This window comes from Caloenas nicobarica, chromosome 2 (genome assembly GCF_036013445.1).
Source record: "Caloenas nicobarica isolate bCalNic1 chromosome 2, bCalNic1.hap1, whole genome shotgun sequence".
NCBI lineage: Eukaryota > Metazoa > Chordata > Aves > Columbiformes > Columbidae > Caloenas > Caloenas nicobarica.
In genome coordinates, this window is record NC_088246.1 from 104,860,553 (window position 1) to 104,876,310 (window position 15,758).

At 34.8% G+C, this 15,758-nt stretch overlaps 1 protein-coding gene across 2 annotated transcripts in view; it reads left to right on the plus strand.

The window, feature by feature from the left end:
- The window catches only part of NETO1 (neuropilin and tolloid like 1), a 66,945-nt gene that overhangs the window by 22,656 nt on the left and 28,531 nt on the right, over positions 1 to 15,758 (plus strand). The window lies entirely within an intron of this gene.

A 15,758-nucleotide genomic window follows, 5' to 3' on the forward strand; every position in this document is an offset into this window, starting at 1 on the left:
TTTGCAGTATGCAGTAGTTAGTAAATGAGTGAACATGTCAAATTTGAAGTATATTCTCTCTCAGCCTTTGTCACGTATACTCATCAACGGTTAGGCATAGGTTCATTTTCTTACAGTAGTATTTATATTTTTTTGTAAATAAGTCAATCCAGAGAGTTTCTTTTTCTTACCAGTACTGAGGTGAATGTTATCGAATATTGTTTTGTATATTTGCAGTTGCAGTAGTTGTATGTTGTCACCTTAATGTACCTTTTGTGATATTCATGGCTATGAGCAATGTTGATTTATTTACTGTCTGTTGAGAAATGCAGACTATGTAATTCTTCCATCTCAGATGTAACATTTGAGTTCCTTTGGTGCTCAGGTCCAAAAGAAAGATCATGCTTCCTTCAACGTTGAGAGAAATTCTGTCTTAACTTGTGTGCAAATGAACTTTTAGCTGGCCCATTACAGTATCTATCCCTTTGATCTGTCTTCTCTTTTTCTCTTATTATGGGATATCAAAGACCCTGCAATCTTTAATATCATACTGCTCTCATGTGGTAGAGAAATGCTATCATGTATAGTTTTTTCCATGTGATGACAGACAAATATTATCACACACAGTTCCTTCCATGTGAGGAACAGAAATACAAAGATTTCTGTGAGATGTAGACATCATCTCTATAGCTAATTCTAGCCAAAGCATGTATTGTTACACACAAACCTGGTGGAAAATCGAAAGCTTAAATGAAGTCTCTCAACACTTAGACTTACTCCTATCTGGTTTTTTCCTTTTTCTCTTTCACTCTCTCTCTGTAAAATTATAACCTACCTCATGCTACTGACAAGCTCTTTTACCATACATATAATGCCTTTACCTTATACATACACTAAATAATTATGAACAGACCTCATCTCAGTAATGTTAACTGATGTTATGTATACAATAAATGCAAATACGTTATCCTAAAAATCATCATGACAAATTGAGGAAGTGAGCAGTTGAACTTTTAAAATCCAATTTTAAAAGAATCGAAACTTTAAAATATGAAAATCTATAATGATATATAATCATAATATAGCATATAATCATAATAAAGGGCTTATGCAAGAGTGACCTGCATGTTGTGAGTGTTGTTTAATGTTTGTGAATGCTAAGTAAAGTTGTTTGTTTTTATTTTTTGTGTGATATTAATTCACATTATGCAGAGATATTCCTTTAAAATCTCATAAGTAGCATATTCATTGGTCAATGGGGTAAGGTTGACAAAAAATTCAACCACCAAATACAAGATGCCACAACTGTCTGACATCTGACATCCTTATTCAAGTTCCAGAATTTGCTAGCATCCTGTGGTCTGTTTCTGTAGTGTCAAATAACGTAATTTCCACTGTATCTTGTAGACGTTTTATTAGATAGCTTTGGAAAAAAAAAAGTCACATAGTTTTAATTCCTGAAAATCTTTGAAATTATCTTTACATGCAGAATGACACTAACACAGCTAATGTTTTTCTTTTCTTTAGGAAAGCCAATAAGTCATTTTTGTTCAATTTATGTTCAATTTGTAGATATTTTCAAGTTGTATGTGTTTTTTACTGTGACAAGTCCAAATGCTGGGTGTATTTATTTTTTTTTTTCTCTGCAAAACCTGTTCATTTAACTAAGGCCCTCAGACCAAATAAGAATAACAGCTACTATAATTTAACAGAGTAATCCATCAAAAATCTCTGAAATTACTTTCTGATATGCCCAAAGATAATTCCAATGAACAGTTGCTTAAGCTTACTATTCTCAAACACTGCACTGACAAGCCACTAAATCTAGTTCCAATTTAGCAAAGAATTTCAGGAAACCTACATTTAAATATGTGCTTAAATCTGGACAGTCTATAGGCTTTGGTACTTACTTAAAGGTAAGTACCTTTAAATACTGTCCTCTACATTCTCATCGATTGAAATAAGTCAAAATGAAATATTTGTTTATTTGGATAACTGAACTACTATTTCTTCAACTCTTTTCATGGATTAAAAACGAGTTTTCTACCTTTACACAGATTATGAGGTAGACATATATCAATTCAGTGTTTGTCTATTTGATCAATATCACACTTAAGTAGGCCCAACTTACTAACTCTCAGTACCCACTGGTTTTCGTATTCTGTTACAGTAAGTTAAGTTTTTCTTGGAGTTAGAACATCATGATTAGTGATTTGTCTGTCTTCCTGTGCTATTCTTCCTCTAGATATCCTTGTTGCTTGGAATTGTTTGAAATGAAATTATTTTCTGTATGTAAAAACGTACAATTAGAACAGGCTTAGAACTGAATTCATTCAGATAAGTTTTTTTCTCAACTCATTTTACAAGTAGTAAACCTGATTGATAAACTGAAGTCATACTACTTCTGAAAACATTTGCAAAGAGTACTGTTTCCACTCCTAGGATGTTAAATTTTAAACATAAAACAAAATTTCCAGTACATTTTTACTACGTTCCCGCTACTAAAACTTGTGGTAGTGCATCCATTGCCAAACGGGTTTTTTAAAATAAAAATGGAGCCATATTTAAGGATAATTTTTTGAAAGGAAGAGTTATTTATTGATATGAAAACAGGCCTGTGATATTTTTTTTGTCATGTGTTCTTTTCTAAGGAAAGCTGAGATGATTTTTAGTATCCTACCCTTTCTGCAAAATCTCATCTCACCACTCTAGCTGACTTTGGAACTCAGAAGTCAGGACCAAGGAGCAGTTGTCTTTTTATTGCATGCCTTTCCAATGATGAAGAAGCTCAGAACTCTTAAGTCTGAGCTAGCTCAGTGACAAATCTTCCGAAGAATGGTATTGTCTTCCAAGCTGTATGTTGCTGGCAGCTATGACTATTTATCACTAGTATATTTACTCTTTACTCATTCATTTATTCAGCAATCTGCAGACATTTAAGAATGTCTACATTCTCTGTTATTTTCTTAATTCATTTAGTACCAAGCATAAAGACATTTAGGTGTTGATAAATCTGTTGAAATAAACAGTCATTTAAGCAAAATCACTGAATTTAGGAAGATTAAAATTTAAAAAGTTTATTTTCTTTGTGGACCTGACACTTTTTTATCTTTCAATTACATTTTTCATATTTGTATTTCCTGGCTTTTCTTTTCCCTTTAGCAAAATAAACAAAGCAAACAAAAAAACCCCAAACCAAACAAAAGCTACCCAAACTTGATTGTTTGCTAGAAATTTTATTATTTTAATAAAAATGTGATTTTAATTTTATTGCTATAGAGAAATGTTTAAAACTACTTTCAAAACTTGCACTTATAATTACTAAATAAAGATTGCAGAATTCCTTAACCCGTCTTGTCTTCCTAAAGTTTTAGTGTTTTTTCCTCAAGTGGTTTTGCTGCAGTCCAGTGTTTAACTAGTATAATCTGATGCATAAAAGCATTATCTAAACTTCATACAGTACAGAAACGATTTCAGCTAAACAGGGCAAATTCTTCTCTCATTTAAGAATGAGACTTCTATTAATAGCAGTGAAGTTGCATGCACCGTCAGACAGGTTGTATTTAGTCTTGTATTCTGGTGTGCCATGATATTTCCAATCAGATTTAAAAGTGCTTTGCAATCACATGAACATACAATCTAATTGAGAACCTTTCATTAAAAATATGCAAGTTATTCATAATCAAATCAGATAACTTTACTGTTAGCAAAATTACTTCTGTCCTTAGAGTGCAGTTCTCAAGACAGATATTTTTTGTTTCTTATTAAAAATGTATGATATAATAAATATGACAAATATTCAAGTACACAAATAACTTTTGAAATGGGGAGATCTAGTGCTCTCAAATTATTCTTGCTTTGAAGACTCTTCTCAATTATGCCAAAGGCATTTTATTTACATGATCACAGCATAGTCTGCAATTCACTAGGTAAATTAGTGTCTGACATTAGTGTTTCCTCAAATGGAGTTGTAAAGGAGAATTTAACTTCAGTGAGGCAAAATGTTTTGGTCTGTGCTACACAGTCTAAAATGGACTTTTGATATTTATTTTCTTAGTGTTCAGGGCGATGAGATCTACCAAACAATTCAGAATGATATTGAAATTAATAAATTAATTGCAAAGTTCTGAAAATAAATAGGCAAATTATTTTGATCAACATTTGAAAAGTATTTCTTCAGAGATCATTACACAGAGATGCAGAAAAGTTATTTGAATACTTTGATTTCAAAACACTACATCTAATATCCAGCATTTTGTGTGAAGATTACTTGAGTCATCAGTAAGTTAATGGGAACAGAATTGACAAATATTTTCTGAGAATTCAGATTAAAATAAACTGATGTCTGTGGCACATCCATTATTAAAAATTTGTACTAGCATGATAGAAGCAGGCAGCAGGAAATGTGTTATTCTAGTCACATATCAGTCCCCTAGATGACACTGAGAAGCCAAAAGATGTTGTGTAACAGGACTTACAAACATCGTTTGCCAGATGTTATCTGATAGTTGAAGCTCAAGAGAAAATGTTATCAAATCTGCTGGTTGCAGAATGTGGGTTAATAAAAGATTGTATGATACCACTTCTTTTCTCTTGATTTTTTTTCCCTTTCTTTTCTTTCCTGTAGCTCATTTCTCAACTCTATGTGAAAAATAATATTAAAAGAGAATGCAGAAAATTATTACTAAAAATGTTTTGTTCTTCGATGCTGATTTCATTATGTGGATTAAACAGTTGATTAGCAGCTGCTACTAACTACAAAGTCCATGCTGAAATTATATAAAATAAGTTTATAGGGTTTGTTTGTCTGTTTTTTAATAAAATATTGCTTATTGACTCAGCAGTTTAAAATCAGATTTGGGTAATTTGAATCTCTGTAATTATATGTGCTGAAGAATCATTTGTAGCATTAATATAGTTATATTCCAGAATATTGCATATCAGTCATATTCCAATATACATATAGATCAATGATTTACCAAGTGCTTTTAAATGAATTTATCTTTGATTATTTTCTTTATCACTAGAGCTTTAAATGTCTCTTTCATACCACACTAAGAAAAACCCTGCCCTTTGGCAGTCAAAAACTTGGCCTGGTCAAATGAAATTGAATTATTGCCTGCTTGTTGGATAAGCAGCTGACCCATACTTAACCATCTCGAGTATTGTGACTGACCATCATGTTTGACCTGCTGCTGCTGCTGAAGGCGAAAACTGTCCTGATACCTCATTTCTTCTAAATATTACGACATCAATGGAAGAACTGGACAACTTAATCAGCACCCACTTTGCTGTTCTTTTCACAATCTCTTCAGCCAGTTAATGGCAGTATTCCATATCGTATAAAGTAGACATAAATACTTCTGAACACTGTCTTTCCGAAGTGTGATTCAATGAATCACAATGTTTTTTTCATGGTCAATGGGATGCAAAAGACCAGTTTTCATTCTCTGCATGAGGCTGAGCCAACCAGTAAGAGTAGCACTCAATAAATCAATTGCTAAATTCAGGTCAGACGGTGGGCATAAACCTCTTTCCATTAGAGTGAATATTAAAACTGTGTAGAAACTAAATTGTTGCTTCAGACTGGTGGGTTTTGAATAGTGGGTAAAACCTGCAAACCTGTTGAATTCCATGGAAACTCTGGGATTTTTTTTAAATCTAAATTCCAAAGTTATGACAACAGAATAAAAAAGTTACTAATATATACTGAATATAATCACTGCTTAGGGATATCTGGATGTGGAGTTTCTGGGATGTGAAAAAGTCAGCGGTAACTGATACAAATCTAAATCTGGTCAAACTCTATATTACAGATCTCCAGTTATCCACAGACCCATTTGTTTGCTCATATTCATGACAAAGCAATTTGAGAATTTGTTAGTAAGCACAGAGCGTGTGGCATAAATGATACTCAAAGAGGACTGATGATCCATTAGAAGTATCTTATTTTTTAAAGGAAAAGTTAAAAAAGCTGAATTCAAGACCCTTTGATATAGAATTAATCATCCTGTTGATTATTTTTCAGTAGGCAAATAGCAAAACATGACTTACTGATGAGAAAATCTTTATTCATTAACTTAAGTGGAAACCATTTGGGGCTAGGGTTAGTAGAATTATGCTTGTTTTAGTCAAATACATAGTAAAACATATAGTATGCCTTTCCTCATCAAAATAATAAAAGTCCCAGCTGACCTAGTGTCTTGTTTCTAACAGATTATGTCTATGTTCAATCAGTATTAGCAATTTATTGTGGTTTGGAATGTTCTTTGGCAATTTTAATTGCATAAAAATGGAGAGAAAACGTCTGTTTGAATAAAAGGGAATGTCACTCTCATGAAGATGTAACCAACAGGAGGCAGATGAATTGTGAGGCAAAAAAATCCTGGCTGTAAAGCCTTACTTAAACTAAAATTTATCAAAATGTTTTCCTCCCACAATCTCAGGAGAAGCTGAATTTCATAATACTGGAAGGATTGGAAGGGTTGCTGTTCCCTTCCCATATATTATTTATATCTCTTAAAGATCTGAATGTTATCTTGTACAATAAATAGTAAAATTCATAGTTTTGTGGGTCACTTAAGTAGGAATTCACAGCTTAACATACAGAGTTGTCTTATTTCTGACAACTGGACTATACTGAAACTCTTCCTCAGGGGAAACTGCTACCCTATGCTGCTAAAAAGACGAAGACGCAAAAGAAAGTGCAAGAATATCTCCAAGACAGCTCCATTGTATACTCTGCCTCTAAAGCTGATGGAAACCCATCTTCTCATCCTGTAGACAGGGCTTTGTACGTTTGGGAAGACAGCTGCGGTCAACAGCTTAGTGCTTCCTGAAAGGATTGTTTCTAGGCAGGAAACCTCCTAAAAGTAGCAGAAAATTCTGGGGTCAGTGAAAGGTATACTGCTATAGGTGCTGAAAGGACAAAAGTCTTATTTTTCCTGCAGTTGTTTCCTGGTCTTGGTGTCGATATGCCTTCCTCAGCAATTCATTGAGCCATGAGGCTTTTAGAGTTCCTCTTGCTCACTGAAAGTGTAGGTCTAAACTCCATTGCATTGCCTGTGGTGAGCACATGTAATTACAATTAGAGTTTCCCTCTTCCTTTGATTTGGTTGGGATTTTTTCACCTTTTTGTTTGGTTGGGGTATTTTGTTTTGTTTTGGTTTGTTTGTTTGTTGTTGGTTTTTTGTTTGTTTTGGTTGCTTGCTTGTTTGTTCATTTTCCTCTAGAAAGAGAGCATTCAGGCTGCAGTGGGAATGAAGACCTAGAGTTCTTCCTTTGATGTTAAACACCAACAGATCTCTACTCTGGATATAGAATACATTTTGAAACATTCTGTGACACTGGCTTTTTGAATCATACAAATAGTTTGTTATAGAAGAGCACTACAATATAATTTATCCAATAACTTTCAAAAATCTAACAGTTGTACAGTAAGCTTATAGTGGCTTTTTGTTTCTGGCTATTTCACTTCCTTACACTATTAAGTATCATATTTTTCAAAATGTTGTGTCTGGTTCATCTCATTCTGGTATTCTATACAGCGAGATGATTAAGCAATTAGTTGTTTTTACAAACAACTTTCAGTGCTGTCTGACATTGTTATTCACTTTAGCAAAAGTCTACCTGATGATTTACTAGGCTGTAAGAGAAAAATATTTGGCGACAGCACAAGAAATCTCTTACTAAAGTGGAAGGTAAACTGTGCAAACATGGAAACTAGAGGAGATATTCGAGTCTCTCATGTGAGATGCAGTTATCTTCAAGAAGATGCCAATAACCTACATGGCATAGCTGGCATGGCCAGCTACAACAAGGGAATGTCAGTAGATGTAAACACTGTCTTGACATTTCTGTTTGTACTGGAAATCTGTCTTAATGTGTGGTCAACTCCAGTTTACTTAGTACTATTTGAAGTAGCACAAATAATATATTCTGTTGAGTATAACAGCTGAAAAAGGTGTAGCTCTTCAAAATTGGAAATGTTGTGGTGAAAGTATTCTGTTGAATGTTCTGAGATAAAACTAGGAGAAGGCATTTCTTCTGTGATAAAGCAAGATTACTTCATATCACCAGGTTACTCTCATAAGATCCTTCTGTCCAGGGAAATCTCTGGAAATCTCTCTATGGACTGATACAGCATAGACCGATACAGCTTGAACAGCCTCTCTTAAAAGGATATGTAGACTTAGCACTCAATAGTAGCAAGCAGTAACCATATATAAATTGGTTCAATCTGACGAAATAATGCCTAGCAATCAGTTGTGGCCAAACCCTCTGGATCATTTTTCCTTATACTTCTGCCATGAACTTAAAGTGTTATTAATATTTCCTTGGGCTAGGCTATGAGTCATCTCTAACAAATCAATGAGACAAATCCTAAGCCTTAGTAGTTTTATGCTGAAATTGCATGACTAGGCCATACTTAGTATTCAACGTCATTCAGGAAAAGCTCCATAGCACTTTTAAGTCGCACATCTTTCTTCCTACTCAAGTTCAGAGATCATTAGTCAGTCAAAGGAAGCCACTGGGATATTATCTTTGGAAGATGCATACGAGATACTGTCCTTGACCGACAATCAGTCCTGGCAGTCAAGTCAGCTGTACTGCCATAGCAAGGTTGCATTGTTCAGATAAAGTGGACTCCTGAGCTCATTCAGTCTCATTTCATGTGTTTCTGGGCAACTGGCAGATAAAGGTATATGCAGCCCCTGAAATATTTGTCATAGGGTCATTTTCCCCTGTGTTTCAATACACAGTATGCTGCATTAAGGGAGGAGCACTCAGCTGCTAATGTAAAATATTTAACATAATAAAAATGATCTGTGAAATAATCCCACACATATCATCAAGTCTCCCAGACTTCCTCTTTCCACTCAGCAGTCTGGGTGTGACATTGTTGTCCATTCTTGGTCCCCTTTCTCACTAGGTCTGTTCCAAGAAGCACTTCTCACTTCTGGAATATAGGTGCACATATCGAATAGTCCAAACACTGTCTGAGGATGAAACTTAGGCTTTCATGAGTCTGCTTAACTTCTGACATGGTTGCCACCCATACAGAATTTACACTGGACAAAGAACCTACTCTGAACACTTTTCAGAATAGACAAGGAAGGGAAGCAGCTTGTAGATCTCACAGCCTGATGTTTTGTGCATGAAAAGAGAAATGTAAGTGCAACCTCTGCAATCATGTGGTCTGCTCCAGTGGAGTTCGTTCAGGCCCTTCTTGTCTGCTTAGTTTGACCAATCTTAGCAAGAAGTTATGCAAAGACGGATTTTCTTTTGCTGATGATACTGTCTTCTCACTTCCAAATAGATGTTGAAGAAACAAGTATTAATTTTTAGCATACAAATGTCCAGCTATTGCTAATACTTGCTGTATATCTCAACTTAATGAGATGACCATAGCTGTGCAGTTTGTAAATCAGTATATACTTTAATTACACTATAAAGATACTTTGATTGTGAGTATGAGCTGAGATCAGTAAATGTGACAAAATAAAAAACTAAAAAATATAAATTTTAGAAATCACACTTCTGGGCAGCAGTTTGTGTTATTTCAACAATGCAAGGGATCTGGTTAAAGTAACGGGAGTAGGTTGACTGCTTGCAGCATTCATTTGTAAAATTTATTTCTAAGAGAAAAGTGTACTTTACTGTGAGTCAAATCACCAAAAGAAGACAAAATACTGTCTCCTTATGGAGCTATATCCTCAAAAACAGAGTTTCTCAAACTTCTCCAGAGTACAAATCTGTTCTGGCTTGTCTTCGTGTGACTTCCTGCTGATCTAACTGAACATAGAACTTGAAGGTGAAACACCAAGACACGTAGTCACTTTTACATTTGAACTTACTACCTTTAAGTTCTTTGATGACCATGCTAAGGAGTGAAAAATTTGAGAAGCATTGTTTTAGATTATAAATATGTAGCCTCCAACATAGCTGCCCTTGCTCACAATATTATTCTTAAAAGAAAGAACATTGAAAACAAAGAGGAAATACAGCACATACTATTTCCAGCTACAATTATTAGAGAACTGGTTTTCAAGGTGTCTAGACAACTATAGTCTTTTTTGAAGATACTTTGATATTTTTAATACAGATATAGACATATGCATTGAAGTTTCAACAAGACTACACAGTTCAAAAGATTAATCAGAACAAATTTATTGTTTGGCTAACAAGACAATAATTTGGATATTTTTGCACATGTATTTCACTTAATATTTATTTTTACTTAGTACTTTTCCTTTACTCTTCTCAGCAGAATAGCTAAGTCCACTTGTTTGTACACCTCACAGAAATGTTTACTTATAGAAATGTTTTTCTATTTAGAATTGCTTTAGTGATTCTTTGAGCAGATATTTTTTCCTTTTAAAATCTTTTGGCCATCACCTTCTAGTGTTTTCACTGTATCATCAAATACGAGGAGGGAACCACATAAAGTACCTTAGAACAATCCTGCAGTTCTGTACTGAATTCTGCAAGCTCTGCTTTTACGAAGCCTTGTATTTCACCCCTCAATAGGGCAGGACTGGTTTATGTTCTCAGAAATCAATTGTAAAAGAACCTGACTTCATAAACTTGAAAGTAAATAACTGGTGGCTTGCTGAATAGTGCGATTACCTTTACTTTTTCCAGAGCATTTACATGTAAAATCAAGTCTCTAATCAGTTCTATGACAGAGACATGGAGGGGTGTGTGTGTGTGTGTGTGTGTGTGTTAAAATTTCTTAAATATTGATAGAAGTTGAATACCTATTTCTGGTGATTCAAAGACAGGAGAATGAAAAGATGTATCTGCAGCTGTCTGTTCAATGAGTAAAAATGGATAGTTTCACTAACTATCATTAGCAAATATGGTTTCTATGTATTGTGACTGCTTTGTACATATATACACTAAAAAATGAGGTTTTTATAATCACAAACAGCAAAAAATCATTTACATCAAACTTAGTAAGGTATAGTATGAACAAATAATTCCTTCATTTCTCATTTGTGCAAGAAAAGAAAACAAAATACCTTAAAAGTTAATCATGATCAGGTCTCACATCTGCACAACAATTTTGTGGTTCATATTTCCTTCATCTTGACTCCTGGTCATGCTGTAATTTCTCGTACTCTTTACTTCTGTACTTCAGATATTAAAAAATTCTGTGTAATTAAGCATGTTCTAGTCCAGATGTCCTAAGGAACATACAAGCTAAATCTTCCATTTTTTACAAGAGATATTGAAACATCTGCTGACTTTAATAATTTGACTTTGGAGAGTGAGATATCTGTTATTTCTATCAGTACAAGCAAAATGTTTGATGTTGACGGTGTAAGAAATGTCCAAATGAACTTTATATGAAAAGCTAAAGAAACTGATGAATAAAATTTGAGAGGTTTACTTAGAAATTTGTGCATTTGTAAGAAAAAACTTTTCTGTATAATTTAAAATTACTTTTAAAAGCCTCATGGAATATGTCTTTGAAGACAAGTTAAAAACTTTTGATAACTGTGGATTTTTTATTCAAAATTTGGTCTTTTTAAATAGAATATCTTGTTGCTAGTAATTTGTTTGAATTTTATGCATTTTTGCCTATTTCTGTTATTTCCTATCTACTTGTCTCTTACAGAAATCACTCAAGTAATAGAATTTTAAACAATTTCACTCTCTGTGCAAGTGACTTAAAATGAAAGAGTGCATGCACACACACATAGGTGGGTAAATATATTTCTGTGTGGACATGCCACAGTTGGACAACCACGCAAGATGCTGCAGTTTGATTGTAAACAAAGTGATTAACATACTTTTTGAAGAGTTAATGCAGTTAACCTATAATCCTTTTTTAAAAAAATATTTTTACATTTTTCTTTTTTTCATAAGCTTTTTGAGCAACTAGGTGCCCTAACTCATTACAATTTTCCTCTTGTTTTTGTATTTAAATTTCATGGTTGCCAGCTGCTTAGAAAAGCCAGACTTACTGCATCTTAACAGTGAGACTGAAAATAAAGAAATGTCTCAAGGTTTCCATGGGCTAGGTATAGAATAGATCCTAGAGCCAGATTCCAAAACCTTTAGAGGCTCCCATGAAGACCTAGTGGATTAATTTGAAAACAGTCCTTAATATTACCGATTTCTCTAGAATGGATCTGTAAGCTTCCACGACTGAAAGCAAATTCCACCAAAACAAGTCTGCATAGTGACAGAGATTTTCTAACCTCTGCTATTACCTTAGATTTGTCTTTCAACTAGCTATTTCAATATTAGCCAGTTCTGGTATTTAGTTATTACAGAATCACTAAATGGCTGGCTTTAGAAGGGACTTCTGGATCTCTCTGTCCAAGCCCCTTGGACAAGAAGGGTCACCTAGAGCGACTTGCCAGCACCGTGTCTAGGCAGTTTTTAAATATTGAAAATCTCCAAGGATAGAGACTCTACAACCTCTCTGGCCAACTGTTGCCAGTAATCGGTCACTCTCACAATGGAAAAGTGTTTCCTGATGTTGACTGGGAACATCATAGGTTTAGTGAGTGCCCATTGCTTCTTGTTCTGTCACTGGGTACTACTGAAAAGAAACTGCCTCCATCCTCTTTGAACCCTCCATTCAGGTATTTATATACAATAGTAGAACCTCCTCTGACCCTTGTCTTCTCCAGGCTGAACAGTTCCAACCCTCTCAGCCTTTCCTCACATAAGAGATGCTTTAATCCCTTAATCAGCTTCATGACCCTTTGCTGAACTGTCTCCAGTAGCTGCATATCACTTTTGTACTGGGGAGCCCAGAACTGGACATGGCACTCCCGGTGTGGCTTCACCAGTGCTGAGTAGAGGGGAAGGATCACTGGCAACAGTCCTCCTTATGTAGCCCAGGATGCTGGGGGACTTATTTGCTGCAAGGGTACATCATTGGCTCAATTTTAACTTGGTCTCCACCAAGACCCTGAGTCCTTTTCTGGAAAGCTGCTTTCCAGCTGGGTGGGCCCAGCATATATTGGTGCACAGGGTTGCTCCTCCCCGGGTGAGGATAACTTCATTTCCCCTTCTTGAACTTTATAAAGTTTCTGTCGGTCCATTTCTCCAGCCTGTTGAAGTCCCTCTCAATGGCAGCATGACCCTCTGGTGCATCAGCCTCTCCTCACAGTTTTGTGTCATCAGCAGACTTGCTGAGGGTACACTCTGCCTCATCATTCTGATCATTAATGAAGATGTTAACCAGGATCTGACCCAGTATTGACTGCTTGGGTACAGCACTTATTACTGGTCTCCAACTAAGTGGGCTGCTTATCACCACCATCACGGGCCTGGTCATTCAGCCAGTTTCCAATCCACCTGACTGTCTGTTCATCAACGTCGTTTTTTTACTGGTTAAGGAAATCTACAGATTATCATAATTTTCTCCCTGGGCCTCTATGAAGTTTCTCATTCTTCTTGTTTGCCAGCAACTCTAAATAATGTGGCATATTTTTGCATCTAATAATGAATTGCAAATGTAATTCTGTACTTCACAGAGACTTTACAGAAAAACTTATAGCAATAAACATCTATTATTTGTGGAATAAGTTGGAATATGTCACCAAAGGAAATTTCTGGATAACCTTTTTTTTGTTGTTTTTTGTTGGTTTTGAAAGAGAAATTCAATGCTTCAGGAAAGAGCCACAGAACTTCTTTTGGATTCAAGGTCTTAAATTTACATAACCTCTACACGTTTTCACATGTCGATGAAAATTCCTGGTTTCCTCTTTACATACTTAATCTCTCCTTCATGGAGATCCCAATTAAAAAAAAAAAAAAGAATTGCATTCCCCTCAAGGCCTATTACTCCCTGTTTTTCTCTCTCATTATAGGTGATCGATCTTATTTTTTCACAGCAAAATTTTCCTGTCTGGGGAGGTTTCCTAATAGGAACATGATTTTCATCAGGACTATCAGTCTATCAGAAGATCTAGCCAGACAGGGTTTAGATATCATTAAAAGGGTTCTGACTCAGCCAGACTGATAATAACAATTTGATTGAATTACAGAAGAGCTGCTAAAGCATAATCTGTTTAATGCTAGGCTATTTAAAAGACAAACATTTTCTGGGTAAATATGCTTAAACATGGTTGTATTTTCAGCATGTCTGATAATACCTTATTTACAGTTTGTTGTTTTTATTATAATAATGTTGGTATACTTTTAATATTCAATGAAGTGTATCACCTCATATGTTGTAGATTTCATTTCACTATCACTCTTGAGATGTTGAAAGTTTGTAAAAAGATATTTTTTTCAAAATTGAGCAAGGTCTACCATACTGCTAGAATTATAACAGATTGCACTTCTATGTGGTTTTGTTCTAACTATATTGTTAACAAATGAGAACCTACTTTCAGAATTGAGGGTCAAATTGCATCGTCTAGATTACAGTTCAGCCTGGATTGTTGCTGCTAGCACTCCTTTATATAAAAATTCCTTCATATGGGAGAAATCCTGTCTGGACCTGTTTGTCCTTCTTTCCTTCACTGCACTTTGCTATTGTAGTGGAGTTTTTTCAGTAGATTAGAGTGATCCTTACAAACTTGGCAAAAGGAAGAAACGTAATGGTTACACTAGACACAGTTTGGATTTTAATTTGAACCAGTAGTCAAAGTAAGTTTCCTTTAAGTATCTTGATTTTAGCACTAGACATCAACATCTGAGTACATTAATTGAAATATTTAATTACATTTAGTGTTGTTGATTATCATATCTATCTACTGATCTATAAAACTGCTTAACAGTTAGTGCTAATTGCCTACTCAATTATACTTGTGGCCCCTTAAGTTCACGAGCATTTATTCACAATTTATGTTGTGCAACTGTAAAAGAACTAGGAAGAACAGCAGCCAGGTTATAGAGGGACAGTTTTTAAAAAAAGTGATTTTAAAACTACAGTTTTTGAAGTCAACACATTCTCACTGTTCAGGTTAAAATGGCTGATCTTGCTTATAGAGCACTAGACTTTTTCAGAGCATCATTTGGTTATTATTCTTACTGTTCTGACTTGACTAAGGCTAGAGGGGAACAGCAGTTTTCATGGTGGGTCGCTTTTTTTTTTCTTTTAAATTGGATACATTTCCTACTTCCAAATGCTCCCTTCATTGTTTTATTTATAGCCTTTTTTACACCAACCCAATCCTGAAGCAATAAGATTAGTTCCGTGAGTGGAATGCATGGCTCAAACTCTGGCTTGGTTTTCCTCTTATGCAATCCTTTTGAGGCCCAGATACTATGCACAAAGCTCGGGAGAAGCTTAATGCAGAGTGTTTGTATAGAAATGTTTATCATTGTTTTCAGAAGACCTGATACTATCAACTCTCCAGAAAAACAGTAAAGTGGATTCCTTTCATGCTTGCTTTTTTTTTTTTCTCCTAAAAGTGAGAAAAAAACATGCAGAACCTTCATTTTAGGTAGAAGTGCAAAAGAAAAAAAAAAACCCAGATAAAACCAGTATATTCTGAAGGGATAATCTTCTCTTGAAACACTTTTCCCTCTTTCACATTTCTGGTTTTGGACAGTAACTTCAAACAGGGCCAAATTTTGTGAAATTATGGTTTGTCTATGCATAGTCATCTATTGAAGCATAGGCCTAAGACCAAACTAATTTCATCTATGTGTTATACCTGTATACAGATAAAAGCACGATACAAAACATCTCAGACAGTAAATATCATATTTATCTGATAAAAAATAGCACACGTATTAGACTTTTTACGTTGTTAGCATAATGAATTCCATGGTAAGTCCTTATGGTATTTATTCCAGGAAGA